The sequence below is a fragment of the Rhinolophus hipposideros genome, assembly GCF_964194185.1.
Source record: "Rhinolophus hipposideros genome assembly, chromosome: 2".
Classification (NCBI taxonomy): Eukaryota; Metazoa; Chordata; class Mammalia; order Chiroptera; family Rhinolophidae; genus Rhinolophus; species Rhinolophus hipposideros.
In genome coordinates, this window is record NC_138048.1 from 108,383,782 (window position 1) to 108,411,449 (window position 27,668).

General features: G+C 50.8%; 1 protein-coding gene and 1 long non-coding RNA gene across 4 annotated transcripts in view; one reads left to right on the forward strand and one right to left on the reverse strand.

Annotated features, from left to right (window-relative positions):
* Positions 1–5,174: 5,174 nt before the first annotated feature.
* LOC308487900 lies at positions 5,175–12,183 on the reverse strand. The gene is made up of 3 exons (XR_013991795.1): positions 11,843–12,183; positions 7,219–7,347; positions 5,175–6,776 (listed from the first exon to the last, which is right to left on the reverse strand). It is a non-coding gene; the product is annotated as an uncharacterized lncRNA (long non-coding RNA).
* A 337-nt stretch (positions 12,184–12,520) lies between these two features.
* The window catches only part of PKNOX1 (PBX/knotted 1 homeobox 1), a 47,450-nt gene continuing 32,302 nt past the window's right edge, over positions 12,521–27,668 (forward strand). For 2 of the 3 annotated variants that reach the window (XR_013991804.1, XM_081026830.1), the window contains exon 1: positions 12,537–12,660. The gene's annotated coding sequence lies outside the window, so the exon portion shown is untranslated. Of the gene's footprint in view, positions 12,661–27,668 lie in introns of all 3 variants that reach the window. The other variant, XM_081026831.1, reaches the window with a different exon arrangement.

Sequence of the window (27,668 nt, forward strand, 5' to 3'; positions counted from 1 at the left end):
TGCCAGTTCAACTCCTTGAGTACAACAACGGATGGTGGGCTCCGCCCCCTGCAACTAAGATTGAACAGGGCACCTTGAGCTGAGCTGCCGCTCAGCTCCCAGAGGCTCAGTTGGTAGGAGCACTGGCTCTCAATCACAAGGTTGCCGGAGTTCGACTCCCGCAGGGGATGGTGGGCTGCGCCCCCTGCAACTAACAACGGGCAACTGGAGCTGAGCTGCACCCTTCACACCTAAGATTGAAAGGACAACAACTTGACTTGGAAAAAAGTCCTGGAAGTACACACTGTTCCCCAATAAAATCCTGTTCCCCAATGAAATCTTTAAAAAAAATAAATAAATAAAGGATGAAATCAGGACCCGCCCAAAGAAGGGACAAACAGGGTCGGCCTCGAATGCACAGCCTCCGTGCCCTCATGTGCCACCCCAACCAGGAAGCTCATGGGCTTCCAGTGTCTGCATTCTTATCGGGGTTTGTTACAGAGACATGACTGAATCACTGGTCTCGGGATTGAACTCAATCTCTGTACCCTCCCCCCCAGAGGTCAAGGGGTCAGCCTGATACCTCTTGGCTGAAAGTTCCAATCCTCTGAACCCTTGCATGGTCTTTCTGGTATGATGGGCCCCCACCAGAAGCTACCTGGAGGCCGCCATGACACCTGGTCAGTATAAGCTCAGGTGTGGTGGGAGGAGTTAGAGGCCTCCTTTGGGGGCGGCGCAGAGACTCTCCAAATTCTTTGATGTACAACAGCTTCCCAGCAGCACCATAAGGGACCAAAGGAAACTCCAAATCATCTCTGAGAGCTGCCCCAAGAGCCATCCTTTGGGGGAACAGCAGAGGGTGGTAACCTGTGTGGCAATGTTCTCTTGGCAGACCAGGTACCCAAAGCTCAAAAAGTTCTCAGGAGGAGACCCCAGACATTCAGGACATCTTAGCGGGAGGCAGCATTTGCTGCAAATTCTCCTCGCAGGAATGCCAGTATCGCCTCCGCAATAACAAAAGCAAGTATTGCTAGAATCACAGTTGACCAAAGGTTGCGCACGGATTCACTCTGACACCATATGTTTTGATTTTAAATAGCATTCTTCTGAGTCGATGTCACTTTGGGGATTTAGCTTCCTAGTTATTCTTTAAAGGGACTGTGACTTGCAGTTTCAGGCAGTAAATTCTTTTAACTTAAATAGTTACAGGCTGAGACAAATCTATGGATGTGATTAGTCTGTTTGCATGTTGTTCCCACCACTGACATTGTGTGGTTGCTGGCATGCTCTCTCTGTGACTAAAGAAACCATTTGGGGGCATCGTCTGCTTTTGCTTGCAAGAGCAGTGTTGGGATGGAAAAAATCCACTTCTGGTAGCTTCCTTCCCCACAGGCTCGGTGTGTCCTTTTGGGTGAGATTCTTAACTTTTCAGCATCTCTACTTTCTCATAAAACAGAATTAATAACACTTGCTCACACTGCAGTGAAATAACATGATGCCTGGGATTTGTTTAAACTACTTAAGGGGCGAAAAAAGGATGGAAAACAGATGAAATAAAATTGGCAAAATGTTAATAGTTTTAAAGCTGAGTGATAGGTACACGGAGATTCATTATACTCTTCTCTCTACTTCTGTGCATGTGAAAATGTCCAAAATAAAAAAGTTAAAAAATAATGACACCCGCCCTGGTCTCCCGCACCAGAATGCGGCGACCCGAGCACTGTCCTTAGAGCACCTCTGGCTCCTTGGAGATGCTACGTAAACACAAGCCTGAGTTACTACCCTGTAGCCCTCAAATTATTGCATCACACTTAAGTGTTGTTGACAAGGAGACAGAAAATAGATGGGGACCCAGGGGAAGAATGGCCTTGAAAGAGGGAGATAAAACTTTCAGAGCATCAAATCCTCCCCAGAGGAGTCAGTCTTCATATGACAACTGGAGGCCCATCTGGGCAAACTGGTGATGTATCAAATAAATCTACAATGTATCAAAAGTATATTGCTCGGTGGCTGACAATTTATTTCTGGAGTTCCAGATGCACAACATTTCCAGTCTCCTAAATGATAGATAATACATTTTTATTTATAAATCACTAGTTCCCAGAGGCAGATGAGTACACAAAACAAAAATAAGCTGCTGCAGAAGCTGGTTAGTTTCCACCAGCCCAACACCCGGTAACGGGGTGGTTTATTGAGTTTGGGGTATCAGTGAGCCAATGGGAGACGCCAGTATGTTGAGGAAACTGCCAATCGCAGCACGAAGTCTATGTTATGGGAAATGCAGTGGGAGTTACATAGAATGATGACAGAGCATAGAAGTATGAGCCGTGGAAGTCATCAACACACTTGGCCCCGTCTGGAAGACGTGCATTTGAGAAGACATATTGGTGGCTTCCCACAAACCCTTGAGCTTTCTATAATGGTGTAAAGAAAATTAGCTAAAGACTAGTAATAGATCTGGTGTAAAAACCTCAGAAAGGAACAGAATGCCTCATCATTATGTCAATAACATGCCTCAAAGATCTGGACTTTTTTTTTGTCTCACAGACAATGGTGCCGGCTGGGGGAGGGTGTACAGAGTTTCACTCCTTGTGCCTCACAGATGGCATACACAACTCAAGGGGTGAAAATCATGAAAAAAAGGCAATGTGGATCTTTCTGAAAGTAAAAAAAAAAGTGTCCCAAATTATTCTGTAGTTCAAGGACTCCCTAATTTTTGTAAGATGTAGAACATGAGTATACAGAGAAGTCTTCAGGAATTCAGGGTGGCTGGTGATGGAAACGAGACAGAAGGGGGAGCTTATCTTTGTTAGCAAACCCTTTGGTCATGGGATAACCAGATGGTGTAAAGAAAGCTCACAGGGAAATCTTGGAGTAAGAAATACTTTTAAAAGAAAACTTGGAAAACTTTTGTACATAATTACCCAAACTTAAGCTAATTATAAGTGATTCCATCTCGTTGCTAAACAAGCCTTCTAAAGATCCTTATTAGGCAAGAGTTTGTGTTCCTTGTTCATACTGAAAGTAGGAAAAGGAGACACCCAGTGCTGGGAGGACAGCCATGATTTGTCTTCAAGGCACAGTGGGGCTGAAGGGAGCCTTAAACTTGTCCGGACAATTTTCTCCCCGTACAAGGACCTGGGGAGATTCCTTCTGGCTCTGGAATTTGTGAGCACATTCTGTTTCCTGGTAACTAGTTTATTCTTTAATCTTTCCAGTGATCCTGATTAATATCTGCACATAACAAAAGTGCATTTATTTGTAGACAAATATATGTTGACTCAGCAGAACAAAAGTACCGTCCAGTCTAATAGGCAGCGAGAGAGATGACGCAGCCGCCCAGAAGTCTGCTATCCGACCAAGCCCACAGGTCCAGCCCAGGCTTTGTTCTCTCTCTCTCTCTGAAAATAGCTGCTGCAGAAAACGAAACTCTTTCCTCATTGAAAATATGCCGCAGAAAATGAAACTATTCTCTGACGTCTCAAAAGATGGTAAACATTCGTTTCAGCAAGTTTAGGAAAACAGTGAAGAATGAGGGACCAAGAAGAAAAAGAATTTTTTTTTAGCTTGATGCTCCTTTTGGTGCTAACTTTGTGCTGTCTCGAGGGCAGGAGGGCAGTGTGCCACCTCTGCCCCTCTCTCTTGGGCGTTATTTTGGGTGGGTCTCTCCATATGGGGCCACAGCAGATCTGAGGCCTTACAAAGGCCAGTAATGGCCAGCTGGCCGGCAAGGAGGTGGGACAGGGGCCCGCAGCCAAACCACTGCCTCTCCATCCCCCCACTCCTCCTCAGCCACGCATGGCTGGAGGCCCTCCAGGTGGGAGTGTCCAAGCCCCCGGGGGGCCTGAGAGGGCAAGAGGGCAACCTTCCCAAGGACTCTGACTGCTGTGGACAGCTAGGAAGCAGGACAGGACTTGACAGCACGTTTTTCAGTGGCTCCCTCAGCTGCATAATCCCCTAGGGGAACTGTGGGCCGAGTACCTAACCTGGCCTTCCAGCGTCATCCATGGAGGCCTTGGCCATCCACAGCAGGGAAGGAGGAAACGGTGCAGTAAATCAATGAAGCACGTCTGCTCTTCTGATGGCCTCAATATGCCATTATAAGGGTCTAAATAGAGATGGAAAGGGGTATTGTCTTAGGGTTCTCCAGAGAAACAGAACCAGTAGAGTGAAGAAACATATATATAGATGGAGAGAGAGAGACAGAGAGAGAGAGAGAGAGAGAGAGAGATTGAGTTTTAGGGACTGCGTTGTGCCATTGAGGGTGCTGTCGAGGCTGAAATTGGCTGGGGGGCGGGCAGGCGGGATATACTGGTAAGAGCTGATGTTGCAGTGGTGTGTCTGCTGGTGGAAGCCCTGCCTCTTCCAGGGACCTCAGTCTCTTCCCCGGCCTTCAGCGGACTGGGTGAGGCCCACCCACGGTGTGGAGGACAACCTGCTTTCCTCAAGAGCCCACTGATCCGAAGGTTAATCACATCTAGGAAACCACCCTCCCAGCAACATCTAGACTTGTGTTTAGCAACAGCACTGGGTGTGCTAGCTCAGCCAGCTGACACATAGAACGAACCATCGAGGTGCCAAAGCTCAGGAGACACATCTGCCCCACACAGCTGAGACCGCTCCCAGGGCTGCGGCACTCCTTCATGGTGCTGCATAGCTTCCTGCGCTTCCTTAACCTGTCTGAGCATGTTAGCAACCCCCCCCCCCCAAGGGGAGCTCAACGCCAGCCCGCTGTCTATCGGCTTCAACTGTTCATTGGCCTAGTCAAGAAATATTCTCTCTCTCTCTCTCTCTCTCTCTCTCTCTCTCTCTCTCTCTCTCTCTCTCTCTCTCAACAGAGTTATCATTCAGCCTTAAAAGGAAAGGAAATTCTGACCCATGTCACAACATGGATGAACCCTCAGGACAGCATGCCAAGGGAAATAAGCCGGTCACAAAAGGACAAACAGTGCATGATTCCACTCAGATGACGTGCCTAGAGGATTCACAGAGACAGAGGGCAGAACGGTGACTCCCAGGGGCTGGGGGACAGGCAGTGGGGAGTGATGTCCGAAGGGCACAGAGCCCCTGCTTCCCAGACGAGAGAGCTCTGTGGACGGATGGATGGTGGGGATGCAGCACAGCTCTGTCACTGAGTTCAAGGTCATGGGGTTGTACGCTCACAAATGGTCAAAATGGCAAACTTCACGATAGGTGTATTTTACAAGTGTGTTTTATTGCTTCCAAATATTTGGGGATTTTCCAGTTATCTTTCTGTTATTGATTTATTGATTTATCTTTCTGTTATTGATTAATTCTCTGTGGTGGGAGGACATGCTTTGTGTGACAAATCCTTTTAAATTCCTTGGTTCTTGAATGTACTTGCTGGCTTGCTCTGTCCAGATGGGGGTTATCATGTTTCCATGGCTCATTGACCTCATCAAGAAATGGTGTCTCTGAAGGCTTTTTATCGGATTATAGAATTGAGTAATTTGGAGAATTCTTGGAGCATGCACTATATGACAACATTTGAACAGTTCCTGGCTTGAGGTGTGCAAGACCTTGGAGGAGTGTATAAAAACGAACTCCAATCAGAACAAAAAGTAGGTGAGCTTGCACTTAGCATGGAAACCCAGCACGGGAGCTGGCACCCTGTCGGCTCTCAATGACAAAGTAATAAGCAAACGAGAGATGTAAATGAGGAAAAGAAAACCATACAAAGAGACCTTGCAGAATAACTAATTAGAAATCAATTCGAAGAACTGCGGTCTTCTGTGTGACATTAAAATCTAACGAGGGACTCTCAAAGCGTGGTCCATGGGTCTGAAGACCCCCAAGACCCATTCAGGGAGTCTGTCTGGTCAAAACCATTTTATAACAATACGAAGGCGTTACTTGGCTTTTCAGTGGCATTTGCAGTGCTGGCAAAAACACAACAGTGGGCAGAACCGTGGGGCCCTCTGCCTGTCTGAATCAAGGCCATGATACCCAATTCTACTGCTTGTCACTGCCCTCCATCACCAGGCACTTGCCGTAAAAAAGGAGTTTCGCTACGAGTGTCCTTGACGGAGCAGCATTTATTAATCTGATGAAGCCTTGACTACTGAGTATGCAACTTTTTAATATTCTATGCAAGTAAACGGAAAGGACACATGCAGTTCTTCTCTGCAGACCCAAGTCCAGCAGCTGCCGGGAGGAAGAGCCCTGCTACGACTGAGCTGACTTACGTGTTGTCTCTCGTGGAACACCTTTTTGACCTGAAAGAACAAGGGACAGGCTTCGCAGTGCTTGACAGGTATTTTCTCAAAAATGAACAAAGTGAGTTAGTCACTTCAAAGAAACCAGTGGACAGTATTTGCTTTCAGTGATGACATTTGAGCTTTCCAGTGAAAATTAGAATTCTGGAAGTCCTGGACTTGTCACGAACTTGATCTCCACCCAACCCTAAAAGACGTCTCTGATGAGGCAGGTGGTGATATTCGCAACTGTGATTTTTGAATATTGTCTAGTGAAATGTGTCAACATTTAGAATATCTGCATAATTCAGTGAATTGATATTTTCCAAACGACCAAATGGCCATGTTACAAAGTCACGTGTGGGTAATAGGCCCACTTGAAGTGCCCGGGAGAGCAGTGGGATTTGGTACAGCAGTACAAAAAGTTCCCTGATGGTGACACTGATGTGGTGTCAGAGTCCACACTGCAAAGGACCTTTGAGAAACAGCCACAGGTCAGTTTGGGTGGAGTGTCTGTGTAAATGCTCTTCCATTTTCCTACTACATATCTCGGCCAGGCCAAATGTTCTTCACACACGCCAACTAAAACAACAGATCACAACAGACTGAGCACAGGAGCAGGTATAAGAACATAGGTGTTTTCTAGCAAGCTACGTAGATATTAAAGAGCTCCCCCCCCATGGGAAACAAGTCCACTCTTCTAATTTTCTTTTTCATAAAATGTTATTTATGTTGTCGTAGAATAACACGGAATAGGTATCTTACCATAACTTTAAATAAATTAATAAACATCTTTTAAAACAATCTCTTAGTTTTCTTTCCTAATACCGTAAGCTTTCATGAACCCAAAGCCAGCAGTGAAGTGTGACACGGCCGTCTCCATCGGGACAGTTCATGGTGGTGCAAAGGGACTCATTCCAAGAGCTCTGGGGGGATGTAAGTCTAAACTTCCCAATTCTTCATGTTTAGAAAATTCCTTACCTTATAAATTTAAGGTAAATTCCTTACCTTATAAATTCCTTACCTTACAAATTTACTCTTGAGTATTTCAGAAGGTAGCGGGGGGGGGGGGGACGTAGCTAAGGAAACTTGGAGCCGAAGGGGTCTTAAAAATCATTGACAACAGCCTCACCTCCACTGGGATGAGTACGACCTAAACAATAGAAAACAACAAGTGTGGGCGAGAGCGGGGAGAAACCAAAGCCCTCGGGCACTGCTGGTGGGAATGTGAGCTGGTAGAGCCAGAGCCGCTGTGGAAGATGATGTGACGGTTCCCCACCCCCCAACTTAAAAATCACCATGTGATTCAGCACATAGCTAAAAGCATTGAAAGCGGGCACTGGAATGTGTGTGCCCGTGTTCACGGCCGCCTTATTCACAGTAGCCAAGGGGTGGAAATAACCGAAGTGTCTGTCTACAGATGAATAATTAAGCAAACTGGAATATAGCCAGCAATGTAATTCCAACCATGGAATATTACTCAGCCGTAAATAGGAAGGAAATCCTGCCACCTGCTACAACATGGAGGAACCTGGAGGACGTCATGCTAAGTGAGGAAAGCCAGGAGCCTTCGAGGAATTGGATCCCTCTTCATAACACACTACAAAGAGAGGTTCAATACTGCTCCTTGGTCCCAGTTCTCAGACCAGTAAGTGGTGCACACCTGACTGGAAGCTTCAGGCAGAGGTGGGCTCCGTCCACCACAGCTCCCAGGACCTCCCACACCGGGCGGCAGTGTATAGGGCAAACCAACACAGTCAGTGAGGCTCTCTGAGGCTTTTGTTGTCACTTTTGTAACTTCAATGAGAAACAGATTTTTACAAAAATGACATCACAGACAATGCCTCTTGACTATGAACCTAATTTAGAAACTTCGCCCAGTCACACGGGCAATGAAGGCAGCAGTTTGTTTTGGAAAGTTGTTGGCAGCAAGAAAGCGTCACAGTCACTCTGCCACTTGCAGAACTAAACCCTTCGTCTTTCCTCAGGAGCCACACAAGTGTCACAAGCCAGCTTCAGGGCCTTGTCATCTACCTGACGTCTGGGCAGCTCTGTGGTGTGACCTTGCAACTGAGACCAGGAAGATGGAACTGCATGAAATGGGAGAGCCAGAGAGAAGCTTCTGCCATGGACACAACTGTCCTGGGGTAGGTGGTTGGGACGAAAGCTTTCACTGGGAAACTTATCTGAAGCCAGTGCTTCAGGGTAAAGCCAGGACCAGGTGTTCGACCACTGCAGTGTTTATATTATTAGCTGTTTTTTCTGGTGGGCATGCCTGGCTAGCAGGCAAGCATTGCAGCCCAGGGGCCCAGCCCCGTGCCCTCCCGAGTGAATCTGCAATAAACATTTTACTAATGAGCAGCTCATGGAGAGACACCCCAAGTAAGCCGCATCTCTTGGTGGGAGCCCGCTGCCAGGAGAGGCCTTGTATGAATGTGCAGTGAGCAATCATGACTGCCGGACTCTGCTGACCTGTGTATGGGGAGGGGACCCCCTAACTCTCATGCTGCAAGGACCTGGTGCACTGTGATCACTGCCACCAGAGCTCAAGCTCCGGGCTCCCCCTCACAATCCTGCCTGGCCAGCTGCGTTTTGGGGTTCGGATTTCCTCATGTTAGGTCACCCCCAAATTGTGTCTCCCCCAAATTCATATGTTGAGTCCTAACCCTTAGGACCTCAGAATGTGACTGTATTTGGAGACAAGTTGCAATGAGGTCATTGGCATGGACCCTACCCAGTATGACTGGTGTCCTTATAAAAATGGGAAATGTGGACACAGAGAGGAACACAGGGAGACAAGACACCATGTGACGATAAAGGCAGAGATTGGGGTGAGGCTTCTACCGGCCAAGGGACGGCCAAGGAATGCCAAAGATGGCCAGCCAACCACCAGGTGCTAGGGAAAGGTCCTCCCTCAGCCTCAGAAGGGACCAGCTTGATCTTGTACTTCAGGCCTCCAGACAAGAATGAATCTCTGCTGTTTAAGCTGCTCAGTTTGTGGTGCTTTGTTCTGGCAGCTCTAGCAATGTAATATATCTGGTGTAAGGAGACTTGGAATACACAGAAAGGATTATTGGGTGTTCCCAGTGGGAAACTGCATTTCTTAGGGCTCACCCTGCTGGGCCACCTGATTCTAGCTCTTCACTGCCTCTATTTTACAGTCGAAGTTGTAGAGAACGGGTGATGATGCAAATCACTTTTATGGACATGAACATGAAACGCGTGGTGAGGGACAACCCTCCCCCCATGCCCCCTGTGCTCCCACCCAGAGCATTTTGCCAGCTCATTCCCATACTCTTGACCCACAAACGTATCTGTTCACGTTTTCCTTTGAACTGGTTGCAGCATCTTTCCAGTTCCCCCATTTAGTGAGCTAGTTCAGTAGGATACCTGCCACATGTCGATTGCCTGTCAGGGTGAGACAGGACTCTGTCTTTGGTCGGGACTCTGTCTATAATGATTTTATATTGGTGAACCTGAACTTGGCGGGGGCTGCTGTTTCCTGGCTGCATTTCTGCTGCCGTCCTTGAGCGGGAAGTGTGGCCGGTGGGGCAGTCTCACCCTGATCTTGAACTTCAGGGACGTCACTGTTGGCATTCTTCTCTTGAGAAAACCCAGGCTTAAATATGAAGAATTGTGGGTCCCCCTCTCCCTGGCCTGATGTTGGCACAGGCTCCTACTGTGTGCGGGTGCTTCCTCATTTCCTCCTCTGCATAGCACCCCCCCCCAGAGATGTACCAGTGTCCCCACTGAAGACAAAGGACGCTGGATCTCAGGGAGATGAAATGGCCTCATTTAAATTCACCTGCTACGGGGCAAAGCCAGGCTTTACACCCAGGACTCCGGGCCACGGGCCCAGGGCTCTTGACTACACAGTGGTCTCTTCTACACAGAAAAAGAAAATGCCTCGTGTGGGCAGGCTCTGAGATGGTCCCTAGTGACCCTCTCCTGGTGTTCCGGTCTTCCTGGGATCCCCTGCCTTTCTTTCAGTGGCTGGACCTGTGGCTTGCTTCTAACTAACAGAACAGGCAAAGGTGGTGACATGTCACCTCTGGGGCTACTTCATATAAGATGGTAACTTGTGTCTTCCTAGCAGACGCTAACCCTTGGCTGCTTGGATAGAGCAAGCTGCCATGCAGTGAGCTCCTCTATAGAGAGATCCCAGTGGCCAGAAAGTGAACGTGACCTCCAGCCAACAGCCAGCCAGTGGCCGAGAGCTCCGTCCATCTTCCACTGCACACCGGATAGGAAGCTCTGCCAGGCAGGGTCCAAGTTTATCTTTCTTTTACACCCCCCACGATCCTGAGACAGGCTGCGTCTAGCTGGCTATCAGGCTGGCTAGCACCTTAGCAGACTTTTCTGCCTTTCCTTGTGGCTTCTCTCAAAACACAACTCCACCTGCCTGACTGTCCCCACCCAGGTGCCCTCCTCCCGCACCTCCCGCCTGATGGTACCTGCTGTCATCCGGGTACATCTATGAATAGCTACATGTGGTTTTTTTATTTCACACACCTAAACACGGTTCTTGGGTAAATAGTAATAACTCTTTAGGAAAGAAATTGAAAACGGAATGCTGTTTACATACAAATGTTCTTTTTCTGTTAAGAAGCCACCTGGTGGGCAACACGAGGTGGAGGCAAAGGCCCCACACCTACCTAATTTTGAATTATTTTTCCTAAAGAGGACCCCAAATGTGTGAGCCTCAGGGCCACAAAACCTGGAGTGATTACTGATGGTGCTGCAAGCCCTTTCTCTTTTTTTTTCTGGAGCTAGTCCGGTGAAAAGAAGGGAAGGATGGGCGACGTATCAGGGGGTATAGACAGGCAGGGCAGACCCGAGCACAGAGGCCCAATCCTCTGGTGGCGGCAGGGCCTCCGCCCAGTCTGCCTTGTGACTTGAACAGGGCTCTCAGGTGACCTCGTACACCCAGGTCCTCCCAGTTCCGAAACCCCTGCTGCCTTACACACTGGATGGGAACCACATGAAAGCTTCAGACCATGGCCTGGGGCGCTGGTCACTGGGACCAGGGCAGCCACACTGGCTCCCAGGCTCCGAGGGCCCACACGTGGTTTAAGTTCCTGTCGTCCCCGTCTTAAAACTCTTACTAACTTTTGAATAAGGACCTTGCATTTCCATTTCCAAGTTTTTGGTGTCCCCCTCCGTGTTCCCACCCCCGTTCGTCACTCGCTGGTCTCCCCACACCCAGTGCCTGCTACAACTCTCTGGAAAACGTAGTTCTGCAGGGCCACACAGCCTCTGCTTGTGGCTTCATGGCGTTTGTGCAGCCCTGAGAGTAGAGCAATGTCCTCCCAGGCTGTTCACGACAGGAGGGACCGCAGGCGCCCTCCAGCCACGCGTGCCCGACCCGGGGAGCCTGCCACGCGGCCCTTTTCCAAGGAGCACACGGAGGACTCCGTACAGCGAGCAGCCGGCGGGCAGGTTTCTGCAAAAGTGAACGGCCAGGCGGACAGACGCCCGTGTCTCCACGAGGGAAAGCGGTACCTCGGCCGTAACGACTCGGAGCGAGGGCCACCCACACCTGCGGGTGCGAAGCGACCGTCTCAGAAAGTCCACCTTGAAAAACACACCGCATTTCCCGTGTTTCCCCAGGGAAGGCCCTTCCCTGCCGACAGGCCCGCGTGCGTTACCTGGGGGACAGGTGTCTAAGGGCGGCGCCTGCAGCGATGGCTGGAACCCCACCCGGGACACACGCGCCCGGGGCGAGGCCCGGCGCACGGCAGACACCGCGGGCGCCGAACACACCTGCCGCCGCGGCGCGGGGCCCCCGTGAGCACCGCCGTGCGGCCGGCTCGCTCCCAGCGGGAGACGGCGGGGGCCGCGGGGCCTGCACACAAAGGCGGCGCGCGCAGGCTGGGCGGACACGCGGCCGGACGCCCACGCGGCCCGGCCCCGGGGGCCTCCCAGCGCGGCCGAGACGGTCCCGGGCCCGCCAGCCGCCCGGCGCGCGGAGAGGTGCCGGCCCTCCTCCCGCGATGGTACGGCCCGCCTTCCCCACAGCGCAGCGCCGGATGGTTCCGCCCCCCCGAGCCGGCTCCGCGAGGCTCTCCCCGCCGCCCGAGCGAGCGGAGGGGGCGTGGCGCGCGCCCAGGTTACGCCTTCAGCTGCACAGTCAAGAGGCGGGAATCTCAGTCGGCTAGGGGCGGGGCCTGGGGCGGGCGCGAGGCGGAGGCGGGGCCGGCTGCCAGCCGCCCCCGCCCCGCTCCCCACCCCCAGAGCGCAGGCTCCGCCCCGCGCCGCTGAGGCGCAGGGACTGGGCGGGGCACGGGCCCCGCAGGCCCCGCCCCCGCTCTGAATATTGATGCGGCGCGCGTCGGCGTCGCCCTCCTCCCATTGAGCGAGGCTGTGTCGCGTGGCCCAGCGTCGGCGTGACGGTTGGACGCGGGCGCGGCACTGCGGGTCCCGATTGCTGCAGCCGCTTGTCAGTGTGATGAAGATTGGCACCCAGGTAAGCTGTCACTCAACCGCTCCGCCGCCGCCGCCGCTCCGCCGCCCCGTCCCTATCAATCACGCAGGCCCGCCGGCGCCGTGGCCGCCGCCCCGCCGCCACCGCCCGGGTCTCAGTGGGCCGCCGCCGCCGCCCGGGAGGGCCGCGCCAGACCCGCCGCCCAGGGCAGGGGGCGGGGAGGGGGCGCGGGTGGGGGAGGGGAAGCAAGGCCGCGGGGAGGGGCGCTGTCCGCCGGGCCGCCGCGGGGGCGCGCCCAGTTTGTTTCTCAGTGTGGGTTTACGGACGCGGAAATTTCTGGAAGGCGCCGCCGCTGCCGCCGCCGCCGCCTCCGTCGCCGCGCGGGGCCCGCTGTGAGGCGCGCGCTCCTAACCGTCCCTCACAGAGCGAGGCGCGCGCCCCTGCGCGGGCGGGGGCGGGCGTGAGGGCGCGGGGGCGCGCGGGCGGGGGCGGTGCGGGGCCAGGGCGCGGGGGCGCGCGGGCGGGGCGGGGCCGGCGTGAGGGGCGTGGGGGCGGGGCCAGGCGTGAGGGGCGCGCTGGCCCGCGGTTGGTGCGGCGGCCGCCGGGGGAGCCCCGCGGGCCCGGAGGCGGGAAGGCGGCGGGCGGGGCTGCGGGGGGGCGTGCCCCGGGCGCCGCGGGCCGTGCGGGTCCCGCTGGCCGCCGGTGGCCGCGGGGTCAGCCGGGCGGGGCCCCGGAGCCCCCTGGGGGCGGGCGTGGGGGAAAGCGGGGCCGGCGCCCACGGGGTTTGGGCTGCGCGAGCCTCGGCCGGGCCCGTTTTCCGGAGTTGGTTGGATTCGGAGGATGTCGCGCGTGATAACGGCTGCTTGGAGCTCGGGCCTGGGAGGGTCGGGCCCGGTGAGCGCGGTCGGGGTGGCACGTTCCTTTAGGAGGACGTCGTGCGTCGCTTCCGAAAAATCGGGAGAAGTTGGGTCGGCTTCATTTCGTCCCGGCTCATCCGCGGCTCGTGAGACGCCGCGTGGGGCGAGAGCCGGCCGGGCCCGCTTCCCTGCGAGGCGGCCCCGAGCTGCGCGTGAGGACGGGTCGCCGCGGGCGGGCGGTGGGCGCGGGGCCGGGAGCAGCCGCCTCTCCGCGCGGGGCGAGGGCCTCCCCTGCAGCGGGGGCGACACTGACACGAGGGACGTGTCACGTGTGTTTGCACAGCACAGGGTAGTGAGTGACGCTGCGCTTTATACACGTGTCTTAGACGTTAGGAGGAGGACTCGGGCTGCGGTGCAAAGGCGAGGCCCGGGAGTCCGTGTCGGGGGGAGCACGGCAGACCCCAGCCTGCGTTTGCTCCCGTGGTCCTGCGTTGGCGGAGTGGACAGCGGTCCGTGGCCCGTCCACCCACAATACTTGGTTGGCCCCGCGAGGAGCCGCCCTGCGGTCCGGCCGCCAGACGCGGACGCCGCTTTCTTCCCGTCTCGGGGGAAGCGGGCGCCCCGCGTCGGAAACTTGAAAGTGGGGCGTGGCGTGGGTGAGCCGGGACCGGAAAGACCAGCGTCTCGTGCCCGTGGCGCGCGTGTCGGCAGCTCGCGTGGCCCTGGCGCGGGTGCAGCGGCCTCGTGTCGGGTCCCGGTCCTCCGGTTCACGCGGCTGACACTCGTGTCAGTGCGTTGTAACTACTAAAGCACTAGTCAAGGAGTGACTTGGTACTTACAGCTCCCATTTCGTGCCAAATTGGTAAGCTTTTGAGCCTTTCAGAAGAAAACGTGCAGGTGCCGAGGAGACGTGCGCCCTAGGCGCCCTGTGCTCCGCCCGGCCGCCGGCCCCGGGAAAACGTTTCCGCCGCAGCAGCATCAGGAACCCCTGACGCTGGACGAGTTACCAAAACGCTGGCGCAGCCTGGCCGAGAAGTCCCCGTGCCCGTCCCCAGCTCCCCGCGTCCAGGCGTCCCCTGGGCGGTGAGCACCTCGACCGCTCTGTGAGCAAATGTGTGGCTTCTGGGTGAAGACGCCACAGACACTGCCAGCTCCGCAGCGTAACGGCTCCCTTCGCTGGAGGGTGCTAAGGCAGCCTGCGGGCGTTACAGACGGAAACGCGACATTTTCTCTGTCGGGTCCAGAGACCGGGTTCGCCTCTGCGCTAGAAGTCGACTTGCTCTCAGCCTGCCCGCTGGTAGGAATGTGTGCGCGCCCTTCCTTTCCTTCCTCAAATGATTGTCCCCATAGCGCAGGGGGACGAGGAAATGAAAACAGTGCAGATCAGGGGACTCAAAGCTTGGCCGTCTGGGGTCGCTGAGGGCGAGGGAAGCCGCCAGGGCCACTGCTGCTGCTCACACCGGGTGGTCACTCGTAGCTGGACAGGTGGCCCTTCTGTCCGGTGCGAGCGGTTGGGGAGGGAAAATTCTCCTCCACCCTCAGGCTCTCCTGGCCGGGCTAGCGATCAAGTTGACACAGGACAAGTTAGCGGGAGAAAAAGGACAGTTGAGTAACGTGTACCTCCTGTATGCATGGGAGAGACCCAGGAACACTGAGGGGGCAAAATGGCAGAAGCCAGTCGTCTTAAATGCCACCTTCTGCTAAAGACAGAAGCCGGTGTTGGGGGGGAGGGTTAGGGGAGGTGACCAGGAAAAGCAGAGGAGGCAGGTAAGATTGTCAGGTAGGGTTGGGTGGAGCCTTCCCCACCGCCCTTACAGATAGAGACGCCCTTACAGCTGTCATTGTCCTTTACCAACGGGACTTCTGGGTTTTCAGAGCCGCTCCCAGGGCTGCCGTTTCCTCAAGTTAACCAACGTAAAATAATCAGTATCCCAAAGGGGCGTATTTTGGGGTTGCAAACTCTGCTCAGCTTCAACACAGAAAGTGGAAATTCAGTGTAGAAAATGTTCAGTCTGGAAATCCTTACAATAAACGTCCGAGGGCTGGTTGGCATGTCATTTGGTGGGAAGGCCTGGCTGCAAAGGTGTCTGTCACATGAGGCTCCTGTGTCCTCCCACCGGAGTGTGCAGAGTGCTGGCCGCCCCGTGTCTGGTCACTGTCTGGGGACCTCGCTCCGCAGGGCCAGTCCTGTCACAGCACACATCTTGCCTGACAAGATGGTTTCAAGCACCGTCCAGGGGAGGGGAGCGGAGGGGACACAGCAGGGCTGTGTCCTTAACTGTCTAGGATTCCTTGGAGAAAAGGTTCTACAGCTTTTTCAAAACCTTGAAAACTACTGATGGACCAGGTTGGGAGGCTGAGGGCTTCATTTTCCCGCCTTGGGTCTCAAATGATAGGATGGGGTCATGCACGCAGGTCCAGCCCCCAGGCCCCAGGCCTGGCCTTCTGTGCCCTTAGGGGAAGCCGCCCAGTGGGGATTGATGGGGCTCCAGTCCTGGGAGACTGTTTCTGCTCAGGGTGACCCCATGGCCCAAAGGCAGCCTCTGGCCAAGTAAAGAGGTGCGGAGGCTGCCGGCGTGTTTGATAGAAATGCTTGTTTGCTGTCTGTGACTCGTGCTTCCAGAACCATGGGCTGTTTCAGTCAGGCCTCAGGATAGCAGGGAGCAGGTTGACTTCAAGTCCAGGGGTTTGGGGTTCCCCAGGAAGGAGAATCGGAATCTAGTGGGATTTCAGGGACCAGCAGGGCTGCGGTGTGGCCCTGGTGGGGTCGGGCTGCCCACCTGGGCTCTTGTCCCTCCCAGTAGCGCCCTTGACCATTTCTCCCCACCGGGTCCTCCTAAACACTGGCCATCGCATGTTCCCTTCTCACAGTTTGGGCCTCCTATCTTGTTTCCCAGAGCACACCCCAGGGAGACTGAGTGAGGTCTCCCCCTCCACCCCTCCCTGTCACTGACCCCAGTCTAGGGACTGCCTTGTCCTTCCCCCAGGGAGGGGTGGGCTCCTGCCATCTGCACAGCCGCCCCCTTTCAGCAGTGTGTGCAGTGGGGTTGGGTCACTCAGAAGGGACTGTTGATTGGTAGGTACTGTGATCAGAGTTTCCAGAACAGACTTACTAGATTTTTGCAAAAATAATGCCTTACGGAAACCTTGGTAAGCTCAATGTGTTACATGTTGTCTGAGACATTTTGTCAAGGTTTGCATTTTTTTTGCATTAGAAAATTAGGAATTTGACTTTGTGTTCTTCTAAATTTAGTTATATGTTTACACACACACATCAGCAAAATTTGCTGCAGCATAAGTGGAAATACCCCGGGATCCTCCAGGACAGTAGCTTCAAGCTGCAGCACTGTTGACGTCTGACTAGACACTTCTGTGCCCAGAGGCTGTCCTAAGGTTTTGCAGCATTCTGGGCCCTTCCTACTAGATGCTAGTGGGACCTCCACCCCTGCTTGTAAAAGCCAGATACTGCCAAATGTCCCCCAGGGCACAAAAATCACCCTGGTTCAGAACTACTGCTCTAGAGCAGCAGTTCCCGAAATGTATTGTGTGGAACCCCAGTTTAATGGGATATGCATACATTTTTATTAATCAGTTAAGCTATTTTGTGTTGTATTTTTAAACAGCATTATTATGTATGCTTTCCTGTATTTACATAATCCACATATTTCTCATTTAAAAAATTTAAGATCACTTCAGTTCTGTGATTCCATTTTTCTAACTATTTTATGTCCATGCCTGCTGTTTGAGAGCCTTTTGAGCATTGTGGTTTTAATGTTTTCTGTATTTTATCATCCTCAGGGCGCACAAGCTTAGTCAGTACTGCTGCTGGGCCCATTTCTAGGGTGCTCTGTCCCAGCGCAGACAGTGCCCTGGGAAGAAAGATGGTCTCCATAGAAGGGCCCTTGCCTCAAAGGGTTGGGGTTCCTATTTTTCATACAACACACTTATTGACCCTTAATAACAAGTACATCATGAAAGTTTGGAGTGTCAGTTTTTAAATAAGCCAGTGATATTCGTGGTCTTAAAAACAAAGCTGTGCTGTGAATTTACATTCTACCAGCTGTAAGAGACCATCCAGCTCAGCGTTTACTAGATGAGATTCTAAATCCATTAAAACACCTTGGTGGTTAGAATCTTGCTGTGTCTTTAGTGGAAAAGATAGGGGGACTTTTGGCTTGGAAATATATTTTCTGAACAGACTTTGTTTTAACAAAATGTAGTATCTATGATTTTATTTGAATATGTAGCTTCCAATAGTACCTCCCAAACCTTGTTTGAAAAATAAAGTGGTTTCTTGACAAATGTTTTGTTCAGAAGTGTTATTGTCAGAAGCCTTGGCTGGAGTAGGGGATGTGAAGCCAGGGCAGAAAATGGGAGGGGGGATGGGGGTGGGTGGGTGAATGACACTTCATGGAACTCTAGTGATGACAGGGAGTGTCCTAAAAGGCGTCCTGGAAAAGCTCTCTTTTTTTGAATACAGAATTTTTGACAGTTTTCTTAGATTCCTTGACAGCCTTCTTTGTTAGTAAGCGTGTTTACTTTGCAAAAAGATCACAAATGAAATGTTTTGGGGAGACTAGTAACTAAAAGGAACATCTGGAGATAGACACACTTTGCAAGTAAGTGTCTCGTGGCCCCTGCTGTCTCTCCAGTTCTTACTCCGCATCAGACACGGAAGCTGGCATCACCCTCACGTTGCCCGCATTTCTGTGGTGGGATTGATCACGCTCCTCATTGCAACCGCTTTGGAGAGCGGGCGCTGCCCCTGGGAAAGCAAGCCCGCTGCTGGGAGTGGCAGCTTGCGAGGGTGGAGCTGCCCACTGCTCGCTGGGCTGGGTGGTAGATGGAAAACACCAGACTTGATGTCCCACAACGGAGTTACTGGGAGCAAACTTTGGGTTGAAAGGAGGTCTGAACCTATCTGGACAGCTCTGCTGTGGGCCAGGAGGTGGCGAACTCAAGGCCTGTGGGCCACGTGCCACTGCGGCCAGCTCTTGTGTGGCCCGAGAGCCATATGTGACGCGTTGTAAAGGGAAAAAGAGACTGATAGAGACAGCATGTGGCCACAAAGCCTAAAGTCTTTACCAGCTAGCCCTTGACAGAAAAATTTGCAGGCCTCGTCCCTCAGTCTCAGCTAAAACCATCCACGTGGGTCTGGAATCAAACAGCATGACTGTTGGAAAAATCGGGATGATAAAAGGGGTAGGGAGGGTACTTCCCTCAGTGGACTGTACCTTTCTATGACCGGATTGTAGCCTCATCTGTGTAAAAATAGCCCATGTAAATAGCTCTTCAATGGTAATTAGAATCGTAAAGGAATACATGTGAATAACGCTGAAAGCTCAATCTAGAAATCTTTGCTTTAGAGACCAGTTCCCTTTTCCCCATTGCTCCATTGTTTCCCCCTGTGTTTGGCATCTGAGCACTGGGAGCCCGGCTTTGCTGGTGAAGACAGGGTGTCAAGCCCAGCTCTTCTTTATGGGTGCCACCTTGTCCAGGAGCACTTGTGCTGAGACCAGATGCCACTGGGAAAACAGGAGGGCTCCTTTGGCACGGCCCCTCCTGTAGGCCGCGCTCCGGGGAGGGGAGTGCGGGGTGCTGGTCGGTGCTCGTGGGGCGGGGGGTGGGGGGCAGGGGCCAGGGAAGGGGACTGGGCTGGGACTCCTCTCTGGTCTATGGCTTATCAGGCCTCGTTTTTCTTTCTAGAATCCCCCCACTTTTTCTTTTGGTCTTCACATCTCTTTTGAAAGTGGCAATTATAGTATAAACAAAACATTTAAATATTTTCTCTTTGTAGCTGTATCCTTGATAGGATGTCATTAAAAGTATCTGAATTCTTGACGAATCAAAATAATCAGATGTTCAAAAACAGTTGCTCTAAGATGCTTTGCTAAGTTTCAGAAGGTCCCCACTGAAAATAGGCTGCACAGCACATATTGAGGACTGTGGAGTCTTACGTATGCGTGTCTGTGTGCTTCTTTCTGGTATTACATAGGTTCTGTGGCATTAATTGGGAATGAAGCATCACAGCTAAGTGAAACTCACAGACGAGAAAGTGTAACCTTTAAATGCCCTGAAATTTAGGGTTTAAAAACAAGTTCTAAAACGATTCCAGATGTATTTGCCTTCCCAGATTGTTGTGCACTCACTAGCCTGAGCCTACAAAGACAGAGAAGTCCCAGCTCTGCCACTCAAGGGCGCACGTTCAAGTGTCCACTGGACGTGCCTTTCCGTGTCACCGACAGAGCAAGGACTGTGGACACGGGTGGAGTGTGGGTGTCAGGGTTGGTTTCAGGTAGTGTGAGGGTAACAAGCAGAAGCCTGAATATGGGATGGTAACTCCCAAAGCCAGAGGGCAAAATAGAGCCATGAAGAAGATCACCATTTCCACATGGGAGGAGAAAGAAGAAAACAAGGGAGCTGGCTGAGTGTATTGAAAAACAACAACTAATAGAGGGTGACAAGGACCAGCAAGCCCACATGTATCAGTGACCACAATGCAAAAGGGTTAAATCTCCCAGGTGATAAACACTCCATATTTAGGGAAAGAATGAAATCTAGCTCAGTTCTGTATATAAGTGATACATCTAACACAGTAAGGTGGGAAACAAAGGGATGGGAAAAGATCAGCCCTACCAAAGAGCAGGCTTAGCCGTGTTAATACCAGACACAACTAAGTGAAGTGAAAAGCACTGCAGGAGCAATTCTTACCACTCAAAGGTACCGTTAATAATCATGAACTAACATAACAAATTGTGGAAATATATAAAATAAAGGTTGATAGAAACAGAAGTTGACAGTTGCACCCATAGGGGGGCTGGGGACGGGGTTAGGGGAGTAGCTGGAGTAACTGTTCATATGCAGAGTAAGAGAAGAAAGGGCGTGGCCCTGTCGACGGGCCCAGATCACTCGTTCGGAAGCTGTCCTGGCCACTGGACGTGTTGGCAGCCTTCCTGGACGCTACTGCACCAGACGCCAGTAGCAGCCCCTCTCCCTCGTGGGGATAACCAGGAGTGTTTGTGGACATTGAATGCCAGTGTCTCCTGGGGCCAAATCATCTCCAGCTGAACCACTGATATAAAAGATTTAATTAATATGTACAGAAATTTGTGCCTAACAAATAGACACTCTTCAAAGACATTTAACAGAAACTGGCCACACAATAGGCCACTTATAAAAACCCAAGTTTTGAAAAATAAATCCTATTGACCACATTCTCAGGCAACAGTGCAACCTAATTAGAACCAAAGAGTGAGTGCATAGGTAAAAATACCTACCTGCAAATGTTAAGACCCCTTTCTTTATATCTCTTGCGTTAGAGGAGATGGAAAGCTTTTCAGACACTATAAATGAATGACGGTACCACATACCGCAACTCCTGGGATGAAGCATGAGCTGTTCTTAGGAGAAAGTGCGTGCCTTAAATGCATTTATTAGAGAGCAAGAAAAGTGAATTCAGTGTCCAGCTCAAGAAACCAGGAAAAGAAAGTTAAACAAAATAGAGGCTAATGGTTTTGCTTTTTGCAAATCTGATTAAGAAAAAATGAGAACACAGTATTTACAAACGAGAGGTAATGGCAGATATGAAGATTTTACAAATAACACACCATGTTCAATTTAATGGCAATAAATTTGAAGAGCTGTGGATGGTTTATACAGAAGACATAAATGACCAGAATTTACCTGGAAGGTCGAAAACCTGCACAGACCAGCAGCTTTGGATGAAATTGAGAAAGCAGTCAAAATTTTCTCTCTTTAAAAAGGCACCAATGGGTGAGTTAGGTCATGGATCAGACGATTCCTGTGCTGTATAAACTGTAACAACCATTCACTAAACAGAAAATGATTGAGCGCCTGCTGTTCACCAAACGTCGGGATAGGGGCTGAGAATGTACTGGTGAACAGAACCAGCCGCGTTCCTGCCTGCCAGGGAGTCCTAGAGGCAACAAGGTCGCCAAAGGTCCGTCCAAAACAATGAAAAGCTCCGACCATAGTAAGGACTGTAAGAGGGAGCCTGTCTGGCTCTGAGACGTAGGTCAGAGGTCAGGGACGCCTCTCCTAAGATGGGGATGGATGGCTGACGGGAAGAGTCAGGAGCAGGGGTGGGTGAGGGCTGGAATAGGAAGCCCGCTCCAGGTGGAGATGGGGCAGTATGTTCAGAGGCTGTGTGTGTGTGTGTGTGGGGGGGAGACATGGGCTCCAAAGACCGTGGAAGGGCCTAGTATAACTACAGTGTAAAGAATGGAGTGATGTGGGGGATGGGGGCGGGAAGGAGGGAGCCCGGGAGGGCCGGCCCCAGCCACGCCCGGCTGTCATTGGCGGGTAAGATGTCTGATCTGTATCTTGCAGGCACTAGGAATCCCTGAAGGGCTTGGAGTGGGTGTGTCATGATCAGATCTAGGTTTCCAGAAGATCCCTTGGAGGACTTGGAAACGTGCCCATGTCCACAGTAGGGGACTGGTTAAGTCAACTGTGGTAAGCCTACACCTTAGAGCATTACTCTGCAGCTTTAAACAGCAGGGAGAGTGATCGCTAGCCTGCTGTGAAGCAGCTGCAGGATACAGTTAATGAAAAAAGTAAGGCTCCGTGCACTTCTGTCTGTGTATGAGAGGTGTATGACTATAAAAAAAGAAAGATTAAATCCCAGACTAGCAAAAATGCAGTTCCGTGTTAAGGAGGAGGGAGCAGGGTTATAATTGGGTTTTTGAACATACATAGCTGTGTTTGTTTTTAAGTGTGTGTTTCCAGGCCCCACCCGCTCCAAGTCAAGTAGTTGTTTCAGTCTAGCTGTGGAGGGCGCAGCTCGCAGTGGCCCAGGTGGGGATCCAACTGGAAACCTTCTTGTTAAGAGCACCGCGCTCTGACCAACTGAGCTGACCGGCCGCTCCAAAGATACATAGTTTTGATTCATGGAACCATGTGAATGTTTCATATACTTTAAATTAAGTCAAAATGGGGTGGGAGGACAGTAGTATCTAAATATTACAAGCAAAATAAATCAGAGGACTCTAATTCTAGATATTAATTTTGTGGCTTAACTACACAGAGAAGAATTATCTCAAATGACTGCAAAACAAATGGAATGGTACATCCATCCTAGGGGGATAAATCCAAAAAAAGGAACTGCAAAGAAATCTTAAAACAGTTTTTAGAACTCAGTAATAATGTTCATATTGTCATTTTGAAACTGTGTATATAAATAATCTTGTGTGGTAAGTAAGTCGTTATGTTACTGTCATTAGGAAACAAGATTTTCAGGGCAAGAGAAAAGATACGCAAATATGAAATCAAAGCACTTAAGTAAATACCCTGTAATCCCAAGTTTGAATCGCAGATGTCAGTTAACTTGTTTTTAAACAATGTTTATGAAAAAATATTTCCTGTCTCTGTCCATTGGAAAGGCCTAGCAACAGTGACCTGCCAGTAGCAGTGAGCACACATAGCACCCAGATTGTGGTCTACTTGGCCTTACCTGCCATAAGGAATCGGAGCCGCCTGGATGAATGGCCAGGTCTGGGTTAGGTGCGTAAAATGAACAAGGTGAGCCTGGAGTGTCTTGGTTCTGATAGCAAGAAAGCTTCAAGAATTACTATTGTGTGGAAATGTAATGGCTTGGTGCAATGTCAGAGGGATAGTGGAGGGGGCGAGGGGGGTTCACACAGTGTGAGGGATACAAATGATAAACGTCTAAGTATTACTTTGTCTTGTGCACCTGAAACTAATAAAAAAAAAAAAAAGAATCACTAGTGTGAAAGGCTCCAGGGCTAACTGGAGGGGCTTGCATTGGCCAAGGCGGGATAATTTGGAACATCAAAAAATACATATACATATAAACCCTCTTTATTTTTAACATGTTCAAACCCATGAGATCATAATGTACTAAAACAGCCTCACTGGTCACTATTGGAGAAGCTAGGGACCCAGCACAGAGTGAGCCTTAAGAAAGCCCATCACTGGGGCTGCAGCATGGGGAATGGACTTGGGGGTGGTGTGGGGTACGAAGAATGACCACGAGAGACCAGTCCGGGGGCACTGCTGGGGGCTCAGAAGATGGAGACACCCCCTCTTCAGTAAGTGAGCCGATTGTTTCTGTAAACTTAGTTGTTGAATCAAAGCTAGTGACTCTTTTCCGAGGGAAATTCTGGAAAATTATCTTCACACTTGCAGTCTGGGTCTTCATTGCCCAGCGTTTAACCCTTACGTGCTCCGGGGGACGGTCCAGAGTCGTTCATATCCTATCAAGACACATTTGCTACATTCTGTATTTCTTGTGCGTGTTGACTGCGCACGAGGGAGCCATTCCTTTTCAGTAATTTGTGTTATTGTGCTTTGGAGATGCCTGACTTCCCAACCTTGACTGTTACGGGAGATGCCCCTTCTACTCACAAGCACCTGCTGTCATCTTGAGACTCAGTAACGTTTGCAGAGCAGAGGCACATGCGTGCGGTGGGGACGTTACGTCCGGGCCACGACCTTTGTCGGGTTCACCAGATGCCTTAATCCCCTTCTTCATCTGTCCTCTTCATTAGTGTTGCCCATTTTGAATGACACCATCATTCGTAGCTTGAATGGATGGAATTAACATCTGTAGGCATCAAAATGTAACATCATCAAATACTGCCCTGATTTTCTTGTGAGTTCTGCAGGTATCTTAGAGTCGGTTCTTGTATTGTCAGGGATCGTGTGTAGAAGACATGGCCGGGCGTCAGAGCCAGGCCGTGTGCTCTCACAACACATTTACCCCTCTATGCCTCTGTTTCCTCGTCCGTAATTAGAGGATAGTGTTAGGAAGCCTCTGCTGGAGAGTTCTGGATACGACGAGGCCAGTGGAAACCCGGTTACCCTGTTAGTGGCATGAAACAACCCTTTTATGACGCTCACGGATTTGTCAGCCAGAAATTTGGAAAGAGGGCGGTGGAAATGACCCGTGTCTGCTCTGCAATGTGTGGGTCCTCGGCTGAGAAGATGGGCTGAGAAGATGCGTGGTTGGGGTGGCCTGATGGGGGAGGGCGAAGTCTTTGGGAAGAGTGTTCTCACACCTGGAAGTCGCTGCTGCCTGTGGGCGGGAGTGTGAGCAGCCTCCCCGTGTGGACTCTCCACGTGACCTGGGCTTCCTCACAGCACCGGGCACTTGTGGGCAGTCAGGCGTCTTCCATGGGGCTCGGGGCTTCAGGAGGGAGTGTTCCAGCAAACAAGGCGGGAGCTGCCTGACACTGAGGGCCCAGCCCTGGAGTCCCGCACTCCCTTCTGCTGCGTTCTCAAGGTTCTAAGGGAGTCACTAGGCTCAGCTCAGATTTTTCAAAGTGCTTCGTGGTGGTCTTGCCGTGGGAGACTCAGAAGAGACTTCTTCCCTCATTTCCCTCCCTGCGCTCGCAGCCCTGTTGTGATACTGACAGGACGCAAGGAAGGCTGGGCCTCCCGGAATAAATTCTCTGCATCTGTGCACTGACGTGGGCTCTGTAAACAGGACAGTGATGCAGAGCTCTGCCACCGCGTTCTCCCAAACCTCTAGAGACTGTAGCTTGCAAGTGCTTCTGCTTCACCCAGCCCAGGCCACAAGGGGACACACAGTTGACCATGCGTGCGTGTGTGCAGGGGGCTTGGGGAGCGGCACCCACATGCATTCTGCCAGCACCTCGCAGAACGTGAGTTCAGAGCAGTCTTGCTAAAAGCATCAAATCCCAACACTTGATGACTTTTTGGCAGCTTTTCTTCAAGCCCTGGCACGTCTAATGTTCTATTTCTTCTGTGGGCCTGTTAACCTGTTCTTGTGTCATTACTACTTTTTTGTTGTTACTGTGGTCTTGTAGAACAGTTGGAAATCTTTTAAGGTTATTTAGCTTTTTGTGGACCTTGATTCCTCCATATACATTTTAGAATAGGTTTTTTGGGTTTCTCAAAAACAACAGGAATCTTGATTGAGATTGCAGCTGCAAGATTTATAGATAATGACATGTACCACGGAAAACCGGTAAACTCTCCGTAAACTGCTAGGATGATAGACAGGCCCAGCAGCGTTGGCGGGTATGGCTTATTCCTCACAGACTGGGGGCAATTCTTATCCAGCCGGCCACCAGAAAGTCCAATGACAAGGAGCTATTTTCTGACAGTAGCAAGAAAAGCCATAAAATGTTTGGGAATCAATCTAACCACAAACGAGTACAGGAGACCTTCACAGAGAAGCCATTAAACTTAATGAACGAGGTCGGAGAGGACCCTGGCTCTGGCTGGCAGGACTGGTACCACAGAGTGTCTCCTGCCTAAATGAATCCATCCGACTTACCCAGCTTGTTACAAAGCTGTTTCTGGTTTTGTTTGCTGCTCCACCCCCAGCCCAGCACTGAGAGTTCTGCCCGGAGAAGACCTTCAGTAAATCTGTGGACTGAATGGAGGGCAGGTCAAAAGAGCAGCAAACTGTGCCCCGCCTCTCTCCCCAGGCACTGCCAGCCTTTCCCACACCCTCTTGGATTGAAGCATCACGTGGGTGATTGGTGATGGGTAACTGTAACTGCTTTCACTGTCCCCTACGGATGACATGTAATTCTGTTTCCATTTGTATTAATGTGGATAATAATTGCCATGAGTTTTTAATGCTCTTTCAAATGAGGCTTTTGAGCACAGGAAAGATTATTTGAGGTTATTTTAAAATCAACATTTATTAAGGCTACAAAGATACAGGCCTGTTTTTTTTTCTCCTTTACGCTTTCATGTAGAATTTACAGATTTTATTCTCTTTATAAATACAGTAAATTTTAACCTTTACCTTTAAGACAGACTTCGATCAACTCAAGATGACCCGACTAAATATACCATTTTGAATCAGTCCCTTTCACAACTTAATTCCCTTAACACATTTGAACCATCGTTTTAAGTTTAGATTTGATTTTCATTTAAGCACCAGACCAAACAAGTAGAACCTTCTCACATAGGTCTAATAATTAAAAACTGTGCACACAGTGAATCTCATGTTCTCCAACTTCCAGCCCTGCCTGCCCGGGAGTGAGCTTTGTGGTCAGCAGCTGGTTCTGTTCACTGCTGTAATCCCAGTACCTAGAATAGTGCCCAGCATTCGATACACTCGCATAAATAAAGAGAAGTTTAGTCTTCGTATATTTCTCTCCACCTTTTCACTAAGAAGGAAATCATGTCTAAAATCAGTTACTCTGCCTGACCACTGCACTGCACACCAAAAGCTGAAACTGAATAATATTGAATGTCAACTATAATTAAATATCTGTATAGTCACAGGATGTGGAGAATAATGTAGGGAATGTAGTCAGTGGAATTGTAACAGCCATATACGATGTCAGAGGGGTAGTAGATGGGGGATGGGGGGTTATCACTTTATGAGGGGTGAAATGTATAACTAGTGTACTGTTTTGTACTCCTGAAACTAATAAAATAAAATCAAATCAGTAATTCAGTTATACAGTTTAAATTAGAATCAAAGTTAAAACCTAAGATTAACTTGCCAAATTAAATACTACAGACACCTTAAATGTCAAATACATAGATTATTCTGAAGCTGAATACAAAACTATTAAAATCTAAATCTTCCTACAGGGCTTAAAGGTAGCACTTAGGCAATAATTAAATCATCTCAGACAACTATGGGTTCTCACTTGGGGCCCTGCGTTGGCTGGACAGTTGTGGCTGGAAGGAGCCATGAGGGGCTGCTGACGAGCCCCCCCTCCTTTGCCCTCTAACCCGCAGGCAGGCCTTCCTCCGCCCTCTGACCTGTCCTCTGAGCCACACATAGGGGGTCTTCTTTTCTGGTCTCTACTGACTTCTTCCCCAGCTGGAACCATCCCAGATTCACCCATCTGGCCTGAGCAGCAAAGATTTTACCACTGGGAGGGATTCAGCCAATCCCTTTGTATCTGGTTCTTTTCTGGAAAACATCCCTTCTTCCAGTCAGCCTGGACTCTATGGAAGGCTGGGAAATGGTAACACACGGGCCTCTTAGATTAGGCCTGCAGTTCATGTCTCTGTCTGCTTTAGGCCACGCCAGGAATGCTGCATATGTCGTTAGGACGCTGTGAGAAGAATAGGACATTTCTGCATGGCTAACTGTACATATGGCCCCGTGGCTTCCAAACCAATCACGCAGTTTGAGAGTCCTCGGTTTCCTTCAGAATCCCAAGTCGTACTCAACCTTTGCGGGCAATGTGTAGGACTGTTGCTTTAAATGTG